Genomic DNA, 20,783 nt, shown 5'->3' on the forward strand with positions numbered 1-20,783 from the left:
ATCACACCTCAGGAAGGTGCTCGATTTAGACTATATCTTTATGTTTATTTGTTACGTTGTCGTTATTCTTCGTTCTTGGTTACAATTACTAAGAGAAGGCAATCAAATTTATTATTTTTCTTATTTTATTGTGTGATGTTAGTTGTTATTATGTAACCTTGAGAGCGTGAGCAGTGTGTGCTTGCTTTCTGTTTCTACAGATATGAGTTAAACCTTTCTCTCGTTTTCTTTATTAAGCTCGAGTAAGAGAGGTGGATTTCCCGTTTTCCGTTTTTATACGGTCACGAGTTATTCTTGCCTCCTCTTATTCTCCGAGTTGATGTTAATACGTTTAATGATATTACGTTTAATGATATTCACGTTTTATTGTTGTGGTTACGGTTAATAGAGCTAGCACTATCAATAGGTTACGTTAGTGTATGAGTCATTATTTGGGGTCGCTTTATGCCAACACCCTTAGCTCCACCTTGAGTTATACTCCGCTATAATGGATACTCATTAGGTGTGAACTAGTCAGATATTTGGAGTGCAACGGTCAAATCCGGCACTCAGACTCCGGCTGAGGCCTTTTGCACACGAACCTTTGTCATGTTTGATCACAATTACATTATTACGGTCCCTTTTTTCATCGAATCTCCGGCTTCACTGGAGATAACACACCCATTCAGTATTGGGGAATGTTATCGTACCGCTGAGGATCACGATTTCACGATGACGGACCTTTGTCACTGGTTCTCCGGTTCAAACAGAGATCAATCAGACGATCAGAACTGGAGTTAACATTTTGATCAATCAGACAATCAGAACCAGGGTATGAACCCTTTTTCATGAATAATCACAATATCGTTATTCCGGTCCTTTTCATCGAATCTCCGGCTTAACCGGATATCGTACAGGCGTTCAGCATTGAGGTTAATATTAGATTTCCTCTGGTGTTCACGTTTTCACTATGACGGACCTTTGTTACCGTATCTCCGGTAGCAACAGAGATCACTCAGACCACGGGTGGCCAATCTTTTGTTTTAGCTGTAAAGGAAAGGATTTAACATGAATACAAAGTAAACTGTACTTACTTTAATGACACTTTGAATTTGCGTTGGTAATATTCATTAGCTATTCTTGAAAGTCCTAATGAAAATATATGAACATAATTATGCCTATATTTATGCATACTGTATATTTAATTCTAACTATGTATAAATATGGATAAATATCCATACAACATCGTGTTCAAATAGAAATAAATTAATTATGCCTATATTTATGCATATATTCAATTCTAACTATGTATAAATATGGATAAATATCCCTACAGCATCGTGTTCAAATAGAAATGGGTTTCCACTCAGTACTTGGAACCGAACGTTGGCCCCATCTAGTGAGGGGCTAGGTCGAGACCAACCATGTCATGAGAGGCTATCTACTGTTCCTTGAGACTCTGGTCAGTGAACAGATGAATCAATAGAATACTAATATCCAGTAACCACATAACATGTAACTATAAACCTCAACGGTAAAATAATGTTAGCTCCGGTTCTGAACGTCAGAGTCAGGAGTGGCCAACCTATGGTGCATGCGCCAACAGTGTCGTATCTCATGAATACAAGTGTGGCACTATACCCCAAAGATAGTAAATTAAATGACTTTTCTTTACAATTGCTTTTTATGAGTTATACGGCTGATCCCAGCCTGTGAATAGGATCACTAACCAAAGTTTCAAGGAACATCCAGACTTATGTCCCCTTTCTTTTACAGAAGGTCCGCCTACATGGTATGGTTCCCGGAATCATGCACGTTCTGCTACGAGATGTCCTCACTACTCCGGACCCATGATGTAAGTTGGTTCTAATATGTTTCCTTTTGGTATCCTTTGGCGATGATTTGATCCGGATTAATGTATGCATTGCTTATTGAGGAGAACGGTCTTCTCCTTCATCACTAATCCCCTCACTTCTTTCAGGATGATGATGAATCTCTCCGGCCTGCAAGAGCGGCTCTCCGCCCTTGGGTATCAAGGTTTGGAAGGAATGCTCCATCTAGAGGTCCTTATCTCCTCGGAGTGTCCTCTCTAAGGTTGGACGTTGACCCCATGGACGGGCAGGTAGGTGGGGATGAGTATTGAGCCTTCAGCTTTGCAATTACCTGCGTCACCAACCTAGGACCCTTAAAGGATCCTGATGTTCATGTTACCTTGCATAAAACCGTGACTGCTAAAAGCAACACATTCTAGGGAAAGCCAAGGGGCTATGACGGAGCTCAAAGATATGGTGGTGAGTCGGATCCGTTCAGGAACTCGGATGACTCCCCCTACAGCCCCAGGCGTATCGACGTAACCTCCTTCGATAAAAACAACGCATAGATATTTGCCTTACATGTTCCATATATAGATGGTACCATAACTCTGGATGGCATAGACGTCCTCCCTCTGGGGGACCTAGAATTTACTCTCAGGTACTAGAATTCCCATTCAACGGATTCGTTCGATTGAAAGAGCATGCCTTGGTTAGGTTAGACAAGGTACCGAAGGTAACGGTATTATTTCCTAAAGGGCAGGCCCGATCTCTCTGGACCAGGATGTTGTCGGTCTGGGGGGTACGATAATTCCAAGCTCACCCCACACAATGGGGAATACGACATATCTACAGCCACTCTCATTGTTGCCTTGTCTATTATGGATAAATGGACAGGTCTTACTATTCAAACTGACAAAGAAGGTTCGCCCATACCGGCTCTTAAAGAGCCGGACCCCACCTCGGGGAGACCCTAGCTTCGATTTATCCCACTGAGGCTTTGTTTCGGATATTCAGGAAGAACCAATCTCTGCCCTTCCAATTCGACCTACATGTTTGGTGGTCTGATCGGGTTAGTTGTGGGAAATACGTTCTGTCTGAGGACTCTATCAGACAGGAATCGATAGTCGGTTACCCACTCGTCATCACAGTCTTCCTCTGATTCGACGTCTATGCATCCGAGTCCCCCTCATCAGGTGGTCTACCTCACTGATTCCCCAGGTACACAGCCCAACCCCGTTGGGATGTCCTCGCCTGCATACAGCCCTAGCTCCGAACCCTCAGGCTCCTTTCGTGGACACCAGAGAGGAAGCTACAGGAGTAGAAGTCAGTTCAGCCATCGAGGCGGACCTAGGAAAAAGGGGGCTCGGGGAAGGAAAGGACCTAGATTCACTCCCTCACAACGAGGTGGTCCCGGTAGGGGGGAGACTTTACCACTTTCGAGACCACTTAGCATAATCTCTAAAGGTTTGAGGTGGAAATGGCCACAAGGTCCTCCTCCTCCACCAGTGACCTTCTCCCATCCTGAAAGAGTACACCACAGAGTTACTCAAGAAGAAAGCAATCAAACGGGATCGATCACTGAAGTTCCAAGGCCGCCTGTTCACAATTCCGAAGAAAGGCTTGTCGGCATTGAGAGTGGACCTGGACTTGTCAAGCTAAACTCTTACATTCTCTGCGACAAGTTCCGGATGTTGACTATCTCTCAGGTACGGACCTTACTTCCCTGTGGGGCCATCACCACCTCTGTCGATCTTACCGACGACTAGTATCATGCGCCTATAGCTCGAAACTTCTCTTCTTATCTGGGTTTCCGCCTAGGCAGGAAAGCCTTTGCGTTCAAGACATGCCCTTCGGCCTCAACATTGATCCCAGGATATTCACGAAACTGGGAGAGACAGTGTTAGAACAACTCAGGAACCAAGAGATAGGGATCATTGCTTATCTGGACGGTTGGCTCATTTGGGCCCGGTCGGCCATAGAAGGCAACAGAGCTACGAAGGAAGTTCTTCGATTTCTCGACAACCTGTGATTTCGGGTCAATCTCAAAAAGTCTCGCCTACAACCATCAGGCCACTTAGAATGGTTAGCCATTCAGTGGGACCTTTCGAAGCACACGTTGTCTCTCCCTTCCAAAAGGTAAGAGGAATAGTTTCCAAGATCAAGAATTTTCTCAAACACAAACAGGTGTCCAGAAGAGCCTTAGAAAGTATCCTCGGCCTTCTCCAATTCACTTCAGTAACAGATCTCCTATTAACCCTTTTACCCCCAGGCTCTTTGGAAATTTCCAACCCTTAACCCACAAGGGGTTATTTTTTCCCCCGCACATTTTGCAGTATATTTTCTTTAAATTGCTCTAACAGCCTTAATTTTTGTCATAGAGAGGTCAGGTTGGTCTCATTCTCTTGGAAAATGTCTGAATTTTTTTCAAAAAATTATCAAAAATATGAAAAAAAAATTTTTTATAGCATTTTTTTGCAAGGACGTACCGGTACGTCCATGGGGGTAAAGGGATGAGTTTTGTGAAACGTACCAGTACGTCCTTTGGGGGTAAAAGGGTTAAAGGCCAAACTCAAAGACATCAATCGAGTTTGGAGAAAGAGAGCTACAGTACCTATAAGAGACATGGTCTCGAAGATCCCCTCTGTCGGGAAAATGAGACTACTGTACGCCCATGGTCCGAACCGAAGAACCTCTCCAAATCGGTTCCTCTACAATTCCCAACTCCACAAGTGACATTCCATACAGCCGCGTCTCTAAGTGGATGGGGAGATTACTCCGAATATCAGATGTTTCAGGGCTCTTGGTCACCCGCCATGAAACAGTCCCATATCAATGTTCTCGAAGCCATGGCAGTGTTCTTGACCCTGAAGAGAGACTCTCCTCCGAGGTCGACCCACATCAGAGTAGTGTCAGACAGCACAGACGTAGTACACTATGTCAACAGGGGAGGATCCAAGTCACCCAACCTGAATCAGATCCTGGTCACTATCTTCGCCTGGGCAACAGAAAAGAACTGGTTCCTGTCAGCAACTCACCTAGCGGGAGGCCAGAATGTGAGAGCAGACTCACTATCCAGGATGAAACCACTGGAGTCAGAATGGTCTCTAGACATAATTTCATTCCGGTGGATACTCAGGCTGGTTCCGGGCCTCCAGGTAGATCTATTCGCAACTCAGATGAATCACAAACTTCCTTGTTATGAGACCCCAACCCTGGACCCTCAGGATTATGCCATGGACGGATTACCTCGGGATTGGAACCATTAGAAGATTTCCCTATTTCCCCCAGTGAATCTTCTAAAGAAACTTTTACACAAACTACACTCCTTCCGGGGCGCAGTGGCTTTAGTACCACTTCACTGGCCAAGAACAGTTGGTTTCCTCTCCTCCTCGAGTTGAAACTCCGTCCCATCCGGATCCCGTTCCTCAAACTGACCCAAGTAATCCAAACTCACTGTGTCAGATTACTCAAGGATAGCCAAAACTCTGACTTTGTGGACTACAGGAAGATTGCAGCTCGTAGAGACGCGAACATTGAACCGGAAAACGATCTCTTCATCGAATCGGACAAAAGGGACTCAACAATTCGCCAATATGATTCAGCCGTTAACAACTGGCAGATTCCCTAAGAGTTCAGACCATACTCGTATGTCCCCGAATTTAGCCATCTCTTTCTTGAGGTTCCTATTTGACAAAGGCCTAACAGTTAGCACTTTAACCACCATCAAGTCAGCTTTGAAGAAGATCTCCTTGTTGGGTTTAACATTAACCTAGCTGATTCCTATTTCTCATCAATTCCAAAAACATGTGCTAGGCTTCGACCTTCGGTTCGGACACAAAAGGACTCTTGGTCTCTGAACGGTGTCCTCAAACTTGCGACGGACACGGACAATGAATCCTGCTCTTATATCACTCTTCTTAGGAAGACTTTATTTCTAACGGCTTTGGCCTCAGGTGATGGAACATCAGAACTAGCAGCTCTCTCACGAAACCCGGAAAACATAGATTTCCTCCCTTCAGCCGAAGTACTCCTTTCTCCAGACAATGCTTTCCTAGCTAAAAAATGAGGATCCGCTAAATAGGTGCTCCCCTCGGAAGATTATTCTTCTTCCCCAGGATTTTTTCTCTGTGTACAGTCACTACTCTCAAGGCCTTTTTAGCTAGAACTGCCACCCGCTCGTCTGGCCCCTTGGTTATCAGGGAACAAGGAGGTACTATTTCCATTCACTGTATCAGGCAACAAATCCTCTACTTCATTAAACATACTAATCCGGAATCATTTCCCCAGGCTCATGATATACAGACAGTAGATACCTCCAACAATTACTTCCAGAACTGGGACTTTGATGATTTTTAAAAAATATACGGGTTGGAAATCCCCTATGGTTGTCAAACACCACTATCTAAAGATCTTACAGGCCCTTAAATACCCGACGATGGCAGCGGGGAGCCTTATCCCTCCCCATTAATCTCTTCTTCTTCCTTTCTTCCATCTCTTCTCTTCTCCCTCCTACCCGCCACTCACACCACGTCGCCACTCTCCTGGGTAGTTCGTTAGCCCTATGGTATTTGCCATGTTTAATTCCTATGGTTTAACTGTTATTGTAGTTACCGTTCCTTTAATGTTTAGATATGCTTAGACATGTAAGGTTTGATGCCTTCTGCGATTCGACACTCAGTTGATTCCTTGTCGTCATATTATTTAGCCTTACGTTCCCTATGTCATTTGGCTAGTTGGTAATTGGACGTTTACTTACATTATTATATTAAATTATTGTCGTACATGGTGATTGTATTCTCCTCATTATGTTATTACTTAATTGGGCTTAGAAGGCATTCTCTGGTACATTTTCACCGGCCGTCACAGGTCGACCCAGAAAAGGGATTTTGACGAAGGAAAAATCTATTTCTGGGGAAGAGACCTGTGACGCCCGGTGAAACCCTTCCCGGTTTATTTTATACGGACCCACCCTTTCCTTGCCAAGCCATATGTTCTTGCAGAAGGATGACCTAGAAGGCGTTCATGTGGGTGACGTTGTGATGCCCAAGTGTGGTTTCTGGGGTCTTTGTTACGGCCCTTCCCTTTGATGGAGGAGTTATCTAAATGGAAGACAGCCTGTGAATAGTGGTTTTCACACGCCCCTGATGTACTGTATACACGACACTCACGAAGTGCTCGCGCGAGGGTAGTAACCTCTGCATTCCATGCTTTTAATTTTCTCTGGTATATTTGGAAGATTTATATCAGAAAAAGTAGAAAGAAGGACTTTTTCACTGGGCGTCACAGGTCTCTCCCCAGAAATAGATTTTTCCTTCGTCAAAATCCCTTTTTTATTTATTATTTCTTTATAATTATCTTTTTTACATGCTTCTTTCATATTATGCAGTTATGTTATTGTTATGTGTAATTATGTGTAGCCATTTATTAAGGATTTATTATGGGTTTTTAGGCTGAGGAACGAATTAAATGAATTACCATGTATTCTTATGGGAAAATTCGTTTCTACATCCGAACATTTTCTACATCTGAAGTTGGTTGTGGAACGAATTAAATTCGTATGTAGAGGTACCACTGTACTAGGTGCTATGATCCGTCGGTTTGCGTCGAGCATTCAAAGTAAAGCATCCACTTTCCCCCACCATTGAACATTGCGGTAGGTAGGCCGCCTGTGCAACAACGAGATCTCACCGTTAAAGACACGTCGCCTGTGTGTCCGTGTCAAAGACCGGAATCGAGACACCCAACCGCACTGTTAACGGCAGGCAGAAAAGACTGCATAAACGAAGATAGATGCTGTTTCATGCCTATCTACAAAGATCAAGGATGAACCTTAGGCGAAACGTATTCAGCATTATCTTCGTCGATCCATAGCGCTAGCCACTGTCGAGAGACGACACCCATCAGGTGGAGTGGCGGCACTGCGTCTGCGCCGCATGAAACGTAATACACGCAGAACGAATCTAATTTTGTTTTCAGCTTAGTGCCTTTGAAAACACTAACACCTCGCTTTATCCATAGCGAGGGTGAGCGTTCTAGTGGTCGACAGAAAACACTCGAGAGGACTTCAGTTCGGGTCTAAAAGACTGTAACGCCTGGTTACCCTCTCGATTCCTTTCGCCGTTTGACTTAACTCCTCCCCTGGGTCCGGGAGCTCGACAGAGGTCTAAGGCTAGGATAACGACAGGTCCGAATAGAAGCACTCTCCACTGAATAAAATTCACTGCACAATTTATCACTAAATAATTTGCACTTTACTCTTTGGCACAAAGATAGTTTCATAATTACCTGAAAGACAAAGTATACACTCTCTCAAAGGAAATGAACTCCGTAGGGAGAGACTTATAATTCTGTCACTAGACAATTGTTTGAATGGGAAAGCTAAAGTACCGAATCCCATATAAATGTAACAAAATATTAAATATCAAAAATTACCTTAATAGATATAATATTTATACATTAAAATAAACCCTTAAATTAAGGGGTTCCAATAAAAGATGAATCATCACTCGCATCATTGGAACATCTACTAATAATATACAAACAATTTAGTATTCCGAAAACCACCAAAGCAACAAAGATACATAGAATCGTGCGCTACGATGAATGTAAAGAATACTGCATCGTATAAAATAAACTGAAGTGTAACTCCCTTTAATCTTTGACTAAGGAAAAATACAGAAAGGACTAATTAATTGCAAAATAAAATGTTCCTTTCTGGGCTCGAACCTGTGCCGCCCAGTGAATAAGCTCCATTTAAGCACTTATTCTTAGGTAATTTACTGCTAAATATACCAGAGAAAAAATGTAAAGGAGTGCTAGGTTAACTAGCTCGCTCACCTATTGGTGTCGGTATAAAATTGGGCGTATAATCCAGAGGTCCCGCACTATTTAGATTAATCCACGACAGAGAACCCCAATAGAGGAGAGCCGTTCAACCTCACTCGGTACTACTACAATGCATCCGCTCAGAACACAACTCCGTTTAGCACGACTTGTGCAGTAACCCGCATTTTTCTAGTGCTCTCAATTTTTGGATATTTTCTAGTGAATTATGGCTTCTTCGTCGGTTTCCCAGGAGACACCGTCCAAGTTAAGTACCAAGCTGGGTTTTACTGTGTTTTGAGCAACCTAGATCGTTTAATATTTATATTATAGGAGTTTATTCTCTTCGTTCATACCGATCTTGCTTGATTTCACTACAGTTGGTACTCCTGTTTTTGAGAGCTTTTAATTTTCACTTGCGGTGTTACTATGTGTATTATTTTTATTATCAAATATTATTTGTTATTGTGAATATTCATTATTTAGCGTTTAGAATCCTCGTGGTTCAATTTTTGGGCCGATATCATTTACGTATCGCTATGGCTGCCGACCGTGCTAAGGCGGCAATGTTATTTTAGCCATCAGGTGTGTCTTTTGCGATTTAATTATTTATGTTGCATGCCTTGCCCAAAAATTTTCTATGTGTTTATTCATATATTTAACGCTATTATTATTATTATAATGAATATTTGTGCCATTACTCCGTTTGATCTGTCTGGTTGGGGATCGTCAGTTGGTAGCCCTGCTGCCTCGTATCACGTGATCCTCCCCCCGCTCCCCCTCTAGCTAGGTGGGAGGCTAGGCTTCTCCCCCCTCCACTAAGGGACCGTTGCCTTCCCTCCTTTTAGAGGGGGTAGTTAAGTGTTTATGGACTTTGTCCTCCGGGTGGCCCGGCGGTTTAGTCTCTGTCTAGTCTGGTTGGCCACCGGTCTACAGAGTTGGATCCCGGTGTACCCTATTTTATATTCACTTTTCATTCTGGCTTATGTTATACGAAACCCTCCGGGTTCGATTGGCAGTTCTTAGTTACAGTTCCGCCCCCCTATTATTTTATAACATTTCCTATGATGATTATATATGACAGATCACTACCCCGGAGTCCCTAAAGGAATTGGTATTGAATATACCTTTATTTCCCGGCCCGGGGTCTACCCCACCCCGGGAAATCAGACACTATGTGTCTTAATTCCTTGTTTTTGCATCCTTTTTTATGCTCCCGGCTTGACCGGAATGGATGGCTATACTTTAGTTTCAAGTTAGACTTATGTTTAGGCCCGGGACCCCCGGTCCCGCCCCTATGTAAGAATATTATAGTTAAGCTCTAACCTTGCGTTAGACCTATGTTAGGCCCGGGTCCTCCGGACCCGCCCCTAAAAAAAAAAAAAAAAAAAAAAAAAAAAAAAATTTATTTTATTTTTTACAGTCTAATCTTGTGTTAGACCTATGTTAGGCCCTACTTAAAAGAATAGTACAATTAAGCTCTATTCTTGTGTTAGACCTATGTTAGGCCACTTATAGAATAGTACAGTTAAGCTCTAATCTTGTGTTAGACCTATGTTAGGCCCGGGTCCTCCAGACCCGCCCCTAATTAAGAGAATTACAGTTTCTCATATACTATTCTTTTTACAGATGGTGCATTGTCTGACGCCGGCCTGTGCAGCTGTTCTGCACCAGCCTTGTGGCCACTCCGTCTGCCGATCTCACGCCCCTTGTGGGGTTCAACTGGAAGACGTTGTGGTATGGCACCCGGATAACTGTGTGATTTGCTTCGACCTCATCACTACCCTTGGATCTGACTCGGTGAGTCCCGTTGGCTATATTGCCTTCTTATTTTATTTACTATTAGTAAGATATCTATGGTCTTGAAGGACCATTGGGAGTTTCCCTTTTATAATTCCCACTATTATTTCAGGCATCCCCGGAGCAAAAGTCTGCGGCTCGGGCCACACTGAAGGTGTGGGTTGGTGGTTTTGCCCGGAATGTAAAGTCTAAGCGGCCGTACGTCCTATCTGAGGACTACTGCACCATGGTTTACCCCAACGCCAAGTCTTCAGCTGCTGTGGCTAGGCATGTGGCAGCTCCCATCATTGCCCACATTGATGCCACTATAACGGGTCTCATCGACCCAGAGCAAGATCCATCGGACGCCCCCGGAGGTCTGGAGGACAATGTTGCCTCCATGAACCTGGACGTCGAACCAATGTTGCTAGACGAGCCGGATACAGGTAGGGTGGTAAGTGAGGCAGGTGTGTCCGGCGCTGAGATTCCTATCCTCAGCCCCGCTCTTTCTTCTTCTTCTGATCGCTCTTCCTTTCTTGGATTTTCTGGGGACCGTGATTCGTCTCAACGTTCATACCCGGTTCCCCCTAAGGATAAGTCTACTTCAAGGACCTTACCCAAAGCTCGCAAGCCTCACAAGACTTCTCATGGCTCTAAACATGGTACGAACCCGTCTTCAAAGACCTCTGGTTCCTCCTCTAAGTCTCACGACCCGGGAGTTCCTTCCGCCCCTCCTGCTGCTAGCCCGGGCCTTTCCGAATCAGCTATGCTTCGCATCGTGTCGGAGATGCAGGAAAAGTTGGTTTCGGAGATGCAGTCGAGGATGGACACGATGTTCTCTAACTTCGGTCAGAGAATTGGGGCTTTAGAGCAAGGAGCTCCGGAGAGAGTCCAAAGCTCTCTCATACCGGATGCCTCTAAGCTCCCGCCGTTTGCCAAGAACAACCCCTGGCGGATGGCTCTTCATTCCCCGTTCTCAGACGGAATGTTGACTCTGGAGGGCCTTGGCACTCGCCCTCTAGAGGACTTTGAATTCTTTCCTCCGGGTCTGGCATTTCCATTTCATGGTTATGCCAGACTTACCGAGGAAGCTTTAGTCCGATTAGACAAGGTCCCCAAAGAGACGGTCATCTTCCCGAAGGAGCAAGCCCAATCTGTTTGGGCCAGATTTTTGAATGACATCGGCTGCACTAACACCATGCTGACGCCTCATAAAAGCTCCTTTACGATGTTCTTAATGGACAAGACCACCTTGACTCCATGCGTCAATAAGGTGGCAGAGCTTGCCTTTCAATATGCTCTGGAGGAGAAGCCCTTGCCTCCCATCCGAGAGGTGGATCCAATCTCCCTCCTTCTTCCCTCAGGTATTGAGTGTTGGGACAATGTCCATACCACCTTTACCTCCGGCAAGCTTGCAGCAGACTGTGCCTCAGTCTTGTTTAGTGAGAAGCTTCCCCGTCTCCCGGAATCTCTCATTAAACAGGAATATGATTCCCGCCTACGTGTGGGCCGTACTCTAAACCTGGCCACATCCACGGAGTCGATAGCCTTGACTTACGATACGGAGAGTATTTTTAAGTCTCTCAACAAGGCTACGCTACAGTCGTTATATTATGACTTATATGACTTTGCTACTGCTAAACGCAGATGTCGCAAGCATGTTCTAGCTGAGGCGACGATTAGGCATGAACCTAATAAACTCATCCGGTCCTCCTGTTGGGGTTCAAATCTCTTCCCCGAGGATCTCGTAGAGGAAGTCTTGGCGGAGGCCACTAGGGTTAATCAGAGCCTTAAAGCCTGTTGGGGTTTGACCCCTAAACGCAAGTATGACCCCGCAAATTATCAAGCCCGGGGTAGGAAGAAGCTTAGACCATATACCTCCACCCAGTTCAGGCAACAACAGAGTGCTTCATCCAACTTCCGGCTGCCTCTTCCTCCATCTTCTGTTGCCCCTGCACAGCCTTCCACCTCTCGGGCTCCTTCGGATGACTATGTCACCGTTCTGCTACCTAAGAGCCAGCTTTCTGGTGCCTCCGCCACTTCCCCTGCCTTTAACCAGTCCTACGAGGCTCATAGCTCTTCCCAGAGTTATGGTAGAGGTAGAGGCTACCACCGTGGCTCTAACCAGAACAAAGGCAGGGGAAGAGCCTTTCGCAGAGGAAAGAACTTCCGAGGCGGACGTGGAGGCAACTCCTCAAACCAATACTGAGGTGCAGCAGGTAGGGGGGAGGCTCTATGCCTTCCGCAACAAATGGAGGTTCAGTCCCTGGGCGTTCAGTATCATCTCCAAGGGACTAGGGTGGAGTTGGATTCAAGGACCTCCTCCTCCGAACAAATTTCGTCAACATTCCACTCCGGACCTGGTCGAATTTGTCCAGGATCTTTTACAAAAGAATGCCATACAAGAAACGAAACATCTGAAGTTTCAAGGTCGGCTGTTCAGTGTCCCGAAGAAGGATTCAGACAAGAGAAGAGTGATTCTAGATCTATCCCTTCTCAACTTGTCCATTCAATGCGACAAGTTTCGAATGCTTACCGTCTCGCAGGTGCGGACCTTACTTCCCCGTGGGGCCGTCACCACCTCTATCGATCTTACAGACGCCTACTATCACGTCCCGATAGCGAGACACTTCCGTCCGTACCTAGGCTTTCGCTTAGGGGACAAAAGTTACTCCTTCAAGGTGATGCCTTTCGGGCTCAACATTGCCCCAAGGATCTTCACAAAGCTAGCAGAAGTCGCTGTTCAGGAACTCAGGAATCAAGGGATTCAAGTAGTAGCCTATCTGGACGACTGGCTCATTTGGTCAGACACCTCCCAAAATTGCCTAAAAGCCACTCACAAAGTCATCCATTATCTTCAATCTCTAGGCTTCCAGATCAACTTCAAGAAGTCCCGTCTTCTTCCAAAATCGAAGTTCCAATGGCTCGGCCTGCAATGGGATCTTATATCTCATACTCTGTGTCTTCCCAGACCCAAGAGGTTAGAGATTGCAAGAAACACCAAACGCTTTCTCAAAGACAAAGTAAGTTCCAGACGGCTTCAAGAGAAGATTCTGGGGTCCCTTCAGTTTGCCTCAGTGACGGATCTTCTTCTGAAGGCAAAATTGAAAGATATCAATCGTGTCTGGCGTTCGAGGGCGAACCGGAAGCTCCGGGACAGGAAAGTCCGCCTTCCTCCCATTCTACGGGAAAGACTTCTTCCTTGGACAAGAGCAAACAGTCTGTCAAAGTCAGTTCCCCTTCGATTTCCGCCCCCGGAATTAATCATTCACACAGACGCATCCCTATCAGGTTGGGGCGGCTATTCTCAGCTCAAGAAAGTTCAAGGTCTTTGGACCCCCTTGTTCCGCCTTTTTCACATCAATGTGCTAGAGGCCATGGCAGTTCTTCTAACCCTGAAACGTCTCGCTCTTCCCAAGAAACAACACCTTCGTCTGGTCCTCGACAGCGAAGTGGTGGTCCGCTGCCTCAACAGAGGCGGGTCAAAGTCAGGGCCTCTGAACCATGTTCTAGTAGCCATATTCTCCCTAGCAGCCTCGAACCGTTGGCATCTTTCAGCTGTCCACCTGGCGGGAGTCCGGAATGTAGTGGCAGACGCCCTGTCCCGGACCTCCCCTCTAGAATCGGAATGGTCACTCGATCTAAAGTCATTTCGGTGGATTCTCTCTCAGGTTCCCGGTCTCCAAGTGGACCTCTTCGCCACGGAATCCAACCACAAATTGAGAGTATATGTGGCTCCCAATCTAGACCCTCAGGCTTACGCCACAGACGCCATGTCACAGAATTGGGACAACTGGGAAAAGATTTATCTCTTTCCCCCGGTGAATCTTTTGCTGAAAGTTCTAGACAAACTGAGATCCTTCAAGGGACAAGTAGCCTTGGTCGCACCCAACTGGCCCAAGAGCAACTGGTATCCTCTCCTGCGGGAGTTGAGACTATACCCTCACCCGATACCCAATCCGGTTCTGTCTCAGATAGTACAAACACGCGTTGTGTACGCTTTCTCAAACATTCAGAGCGCCCTAACTTTATGGACTTTATGAAGTTTGCGGCTATGCATGGTGCCAATATTGATCCTCAAAACACCTTGTTCCTAGAATCAGATAAACGGGATTCCACCATCCGTCAGTATGACTCTGCAGTTAAAAAGTTGGCAAAATTTTTAATAGACTCAAACGTGAACTGTATGAACTTGAACCTTACAGTCACTTTCTTTAGATCTTTATTAGAATCAGGTCTGGCAGCCAATACTATTACCACTATTAAATCGGCTCTGAAAAAGATCTTCCTAGTGGGTTTTAACATAGACTTAACCGACTCTTTGTTAGCTTCAATTCCGAAAGCTTGTGCCAGACTGAAACCGGTTACTCGTCCTACCCCGGTGACCTGGTTCCTTAATGACGTACTCAAATTGGCTTCTGATACCATTAACAGTTCTTGTGATTACATGCCCCTTCTCAGGAAAACACTTTTCCTAGTGAGCTTGGCTTCCGGGGCAAGAATTTCTGAATTGGCAGCCTTGTCGAGAGACCCGGGTCATATTGACTTTCTGCCTTCAGGGGAGGTCCTTCTTTCTCCTAACAAATTCTTTTTGGCTAAGAATGAAGACCCTCAAAACAGATGGACCTCCTGGAAAATTGTTCCCCTCACGCAAGATCCGTCGCTGTGCCCTGTCACTACTCTTAGGTCTTATCTATCCCGGACCTCCTCTAACTCCTCGGGGCCTCTATTCGTTAGAGAACAAGGCGGTACCATTACTATTAAAGGGATCAGGCAACAAATTTTGTATTTTATTAAACAAGCTAACCCTGACTCTTTTCCTCTTGCACATGATATCAGGGCGGTTGCCACCTCGGTGAACTTCTTTCACCACATGAATTTTACAGACCTTTCCAGGTATACAGGGTGGAAATCACCGTCAGTGTTCAAGAAACACTACCTTAAACATTTGGAAGCCCTAAAATTTTCTACAGTAGCCGCAGGGAGCGTAGTTACTCCCGAGTAACTCACAGGTTAATGCCTTGACTCTTTATCTCTCCCTCTTACCTGCCTCATTTATACCCTATTGTATTCGTTGGTCTCGCACCTGAATACTGTTATTATATTTGTAAAATTTATGCTCCTGAGTATCTGTATATATTATCACTCACGGCATTATTATACCTACCTTATTGGATTTATGTTCATATTTAAGATACCCTTATAATTGTTTTTTGGTACTCATCTCTGATTAAAGCATCCTGTATTTCTCTTACGCTTATGTTTTTTCCTTTATTTTGCAAGTTTGGTGACATTTTTCTCTTGTATAGATTCACTGGGCGGCACAGGTTCGAGCCCAGAAAAGGGATTTTGACGTAGGAAAAATCTATTTCTGGGCGAAGGACCTGTGCCGCCCAGTGAACCCTCCCAGCTCCTCTCCCTTGGAGTCCCCAAACTTTGGGTGCTAAGGAGTTGGGTTCTGAGCGGATGCATTGTAGTAGTACCGAGTGAGGTTGAACGGCTCTCCTCTATTGGGGTTCTCTGTCGTGGATTAATCTAAATAGTGCGGGACCTCTGGATTATACGCCCAATTTTATACCGACACCAATAGGTGAGCGAGCTAGTTAACCTAGCACTCCTTTACATTTTTTCTCTGGTATATTTAGCAGTAAATTACAGTGAACCCTCGCTACTTCGCGGTTCGACAATCGCGGATTCACCACTTCGCGGGGTTTTCCCATAACCCATATATATATACATATCGCGGATTTTCCGGAAAATTCGAAAATACCGCGAAATCTGAAGATAACCAAATACGATATTTTGTTACCTGTAATTCCATTAATACTGTAATTATAGTAATATCTGCTCTTACTGATTGTTCATTGCATTACATATGATATATAATTCAGCACAGAAAGAAATAAAACACGAAAAGAGAATGTGATCATACGATAATTCAGTACGTAGTAAAATTAAATCGAACATGAAACGCAAATCAGATGCAGTCATACCATATTAGAATGGTGTGTACTGTAATGGATGTGCTTCTTTTCCATGAATCTTTTGTATGTATACGTACGTAGTACAGTACTGCATCCAATAATATTCTTTGTTGCAAAAATCACATTTCGAATAAGTACTGTAAGCGTACGAGAGAGAGAGAGAGAGAGAGAGAGAGAGAGAGAGAGAGAGAGAGAGAGAGAGAGAGAGAGAGAGAGAGGCGTAAAATAGCGTACGTACGTAAATTTTTATTATTATTGTTATTATTATTATTATTGTTGTTGTTGTTAATAAAATTATTATTGTTATTATTATTAATCATTATTATTATTATTATTACTGTACAGTATTATTATCATTATTTATTATTATTACGGTATTGTACTTAATCTACGTACGTTCAGTGTGCGCGGGACATCTTCTATGAGTAACCAACGCACCATAGTACTGTATAAGACGGGTTGTGATTGGTTCAAGCGCTGATAGATGACGAATCAAAACTCAAGTTTTGTTATCTAGCCTGTGATTGGTGTTTGGCCCGCATCTCCAACCCGCAGCATCAGAGTTCTCGCGGGACTGCATCGTTCACTTTCTCTTTCCGCGTATTGCTGAGTAGACGTTCTTAAGTTTGTGAAGTTGAATCTGTGCTGTGTGCGACTGTTTTAAGTTGAACTTTTTGTTGAACTTTCTGTTACAATGGCTCCCAAGCGTTCTGCTTCTAGTAAGGCTGGTAGTGAGCCTAAACGCCACCGAAGAATGATGACGATAGCTGAGAAGGTTACGCTTCTCGACATGTTAAAAGATGGTAGAAGTTACGCGGCCGCCGGCCGCCATTTTGGCATCAACGAATCCACCGTTCGCTACATCAGGAAGGACGAGGCGAACATTAGAAAGACTGCTGCAATCACCTTTAGCAGATCAGCGAAGCGAGTCGTTACAACGCGTAATAAAACGATCGTACGCATGGAAGGTGCTTTAGCTGTGTGGATTGCCGACTGTCGGAAGAAGAACATAGCGTTGGATACGAACACCATCCGAACAAAGGCTTTGAGCTTGTATGAGAATTTTGCGGCAAAGGAACCTCATGACGACGATGGCGACCATGCTGAAGAAGATGATGATGTAGATGATCCTCAACCAGGGACCTCCACTGATTCCCAGCGTCAGAAACAACGTTTTTCCGCCAGCAAAGGATGGTTCGCGAAGTTTCAGAAACGCTTCGCCCTGAAAAGCGTTTCCCTGCATGGGGAGTCTGCTTCCGCTGACACTGCCGCTGCTGAAACTTACGTGAACCAGACTTTCAAGAACATTATCGCTGAAGGTGGATACAAGCCGGAACAAGTGTTTAATATGGATGAAACCGGCTTGTTTTGGAAGAGAATGCCGTCGCGAACTTTCCTGTTCAAAGAGGAAGCCAAAGCCTCTGGCTTTAAGGCATTCAAGGATCGCGTTACCCTCGTGATGTGTGGCAATGCTGCTGGATTTTTGTTAAAGCCGGGGCTTATTTATAAGTCGAAAAATCCTCGCGCTTTGAAAAACAAAAATAAGAATCTCCTTCCCGTGTACTGGATGCATAATCAAAAGGCATGGATTACGAAGATGCTGACCTCCAACTGGTTCCACCAGTGTTTCATCCCGCAAGTCCATGAATATCTCTTAGAGAAGGGCTTGCCATTCAAGATCCTTCTCCTTATGGATAACGCTGGTGGACACGCAACTGACCTGTCGCGTGAGGGCGTTCAGGTTGAGTTCCTGCCACCCAACACCACGTCATTAATTCAACCAATGGACCAGGGGGTTATCAGGGCGTTCAAGGCCCTCTACACGAAGAATACCTTGGCGGACCTCGTTGCGTGTGTGGATGCTGCCCAAGATGACGAGGATGAAGACTTCAACTTGAAGGCGTACTGGCGGCAGTACACCATAGCCACGTGCCTGCAGAATATTCAAAAGGCACTTCAAGAGATGAAACCTGCAACTGTAAATGCGAGCTGGAAGAAGCTGTGGCCCGATATTGTTTACGACGACAAGGGATTTACTCCGTCGGAAATCCAACACTCTGCAATACGGAAATCTGTGCAGTTGGCTGCCATAATTGGGGGTGACGGGTTTGGCGACATGACGACTGAAGACGTCGACGAGTTGTTGGACTGCCATTCCCAGCCCCTAACTGACGCAGATCTCGAAGACCTGACGAAATCGGCAAGTGAGGAAGAGAGTGAGGGTACCCAGGAAGAGACCCAAGAAAATGTAGAAGAAACGGGCTTAACATTAGAACGGCTCGCCAAGTTCTGCAACCATATGAAGGAGGCGAAAGAAATGTTGCAAGAGTGGGACGAGGATATGGTTCGCGCGATGCAATTCTGCAACAAGGTCGATGACATCACGACTCCCTACAGGATGCTCTTGGATCGAAAAAAGAAGCAGCGGCAACAACTTCCGATCACAATGTTTTTTCAGCCTCGCAAAAAAGAGCCAGTTCCTCCTGCTAGTACGCCTTCGGAAGAAATTGAAGAAGTTGAAGAGGTGTCCCAGGAAAAGACACCTCCGTCTGAAGAGACGTAAAATACTATCATTGACTGCACAGTAGAACACATCATCAGCTTCATCATCATCATTTCTACTGTGCAGCAAATTCATCGCCATCGTCATTCAAGTTTTTCTGGAACTTCTTTCGTGGTGAGTACAGTAACAATCTTTATTTTTTACTTTAACCTGTTTTATAGTTTAGTACTGTACGTACTGTATGCATTAAGTTAAAGGGAAGGTTTTAAAAGTCTACATGTTGTAACCTATCATATTTTTTTTGTTTAAAATTTACATTTACGTACGTAAAACAATCTCTCTCTCTCTCTCTCTCTCTCTCTCTCTCTCTCTCTCTCTCTCTCTCTCTCTCTCTCTCTCTCAAATTGTTTTCCTGCTTTGCTACGTACAAGTACTGTATAATTTATATTTGTAAGGTAACATATTTTGTAAATGCTTTGTACTGTAAATACTGTATGTACTGTATCATTATTTATCACTATCATCATGCGTGTTAAATGCCTTGTTTGTTCTGAGCGTGGTTGTTTACTGAGCGTACACGCCGTCGTTTCAGGCGGCGTCATAAAGAAAAAGATTTCATTTGGAAGTCCTAAGAAAAATACGTAAACTAAAACATTGGTAATAAAAAAATCAACATACAGTACTGTATAATCAATATAATCGATGCAAAAACTAACCATACGTACATATATGTGTACACTAAATGAGTTTGTTTCTTCATTATGATCAGAGATGAACGTAAACAAAACATTGGTTGCCATTTTTTATCGTGCTTTTTAGGTGTTTAGGAAACACATGATATAAAATCGCCTTTAATATTTGTGCCTGTTTTAGTTTAGGGTGCTGTAGTACATGCATTAAGTGTTCTGTACATTACAGGGTGTAAAGGGTGGTTTGTTAACAGTACTACGTACAAGGGAAGGTTTTAAAAGTCCGAATATACATGTTAAATAAATAGGTAAATATGCTGTCACTACTTCGCGGATTTTCACCTATCGCGCCCGCGTCTGGAACCTATCTACCGCGATAAACGAGGGTTCACTGTACCTAAGAATAAGTGCTTAAATGGAGCTTATTCACTGGGCGGCACAGGTCCTTCGCCCAGAAATAGATTTTTCCTACGTCAAAATCCCTTTTATAAAGTACATTAAAAACTTGAGAAGTAAGAAGAAAGTACTATTCATAAAATCGCTACAATATATGTAACATCGTAACGATACTGATTACCGTAACAAAAATAAACTGAACGGTAGTTAATCTTTGCAAACAGATCAAAGATTATCTAAAAAAAAATATTAAAAGGATAAAATTTTCTCAAAATAATTCCTTTAATTTAATTTATAACTTAAAACTCTAAAAGCAAAATCACTTATATTCTTAAAAGGCAAGACAGACTTTTAGCATACGGAAGAGGCTGTGACGTCATCCATGGACGAAATGTTTACATTTCGCCCCTATGCTTTCTTGAGGTTTAAAATAGGTTGAAAAACCTTCCAACCCTACCTTTTATGTTAAAATACGTGATCACAGATCAAACAAAACAAATATGCGAAAGCCAAAACTCAAAAACGTTAATACATCACCAAATAACGTCCAAACAGAGTAAGAAAACAAGAGAGAATTTCCATTTGTTCAGCCAGCTATGGCGGCAGAGAAAATCTGAATTGGTTGAGCATAGTTCTACCTGGGGTACCGCGAGGGCGCTGGGGTACACCTGGCTTATATGCGCTAAGCTGCGCAAGAGATTTTGAATTTTCTGCCGAGGCGTCGGGGACTTAGACTATTATATAACCAGCGGGTAAGTTTTATATTTAAAAACAATAATTACACTTTAATTTCATTGTGAGGTTGGAACTAAAATAC

The 20,783-nt window shown here is 44.1% G+C and overlaps 1 protein-coding gene across 2 annotated transcripts in view; it reads left to right on the plus strand.

Moving 5' to 3' along the window:
* Positions 1–20,783, plus strand: part of LOC137616384 (glyoxal reductase-like) — a 418,857-nt gene that overhangs the window by 37,008 nt on the left and 361,066 nt on the right. The gene's annotated exons all lie outside the window — the stretch shown is intronic.

Source organism: Palaemon carinicauda, chromosome 22, assembly GCF_036898095.1.
Source record: "Palaemon carinicauda isolate YSFRI2023 chromosome 22, ASM3689809v2, whole genome shotgun sequence".
Taxonomy (NCBI): domain Eukaryota; kingdom Metazoa; phylum Arthropoda; class Malacostraca; order Decapoda; family Palaemonidae; genus Palaemon; species Palaemon carinicauda.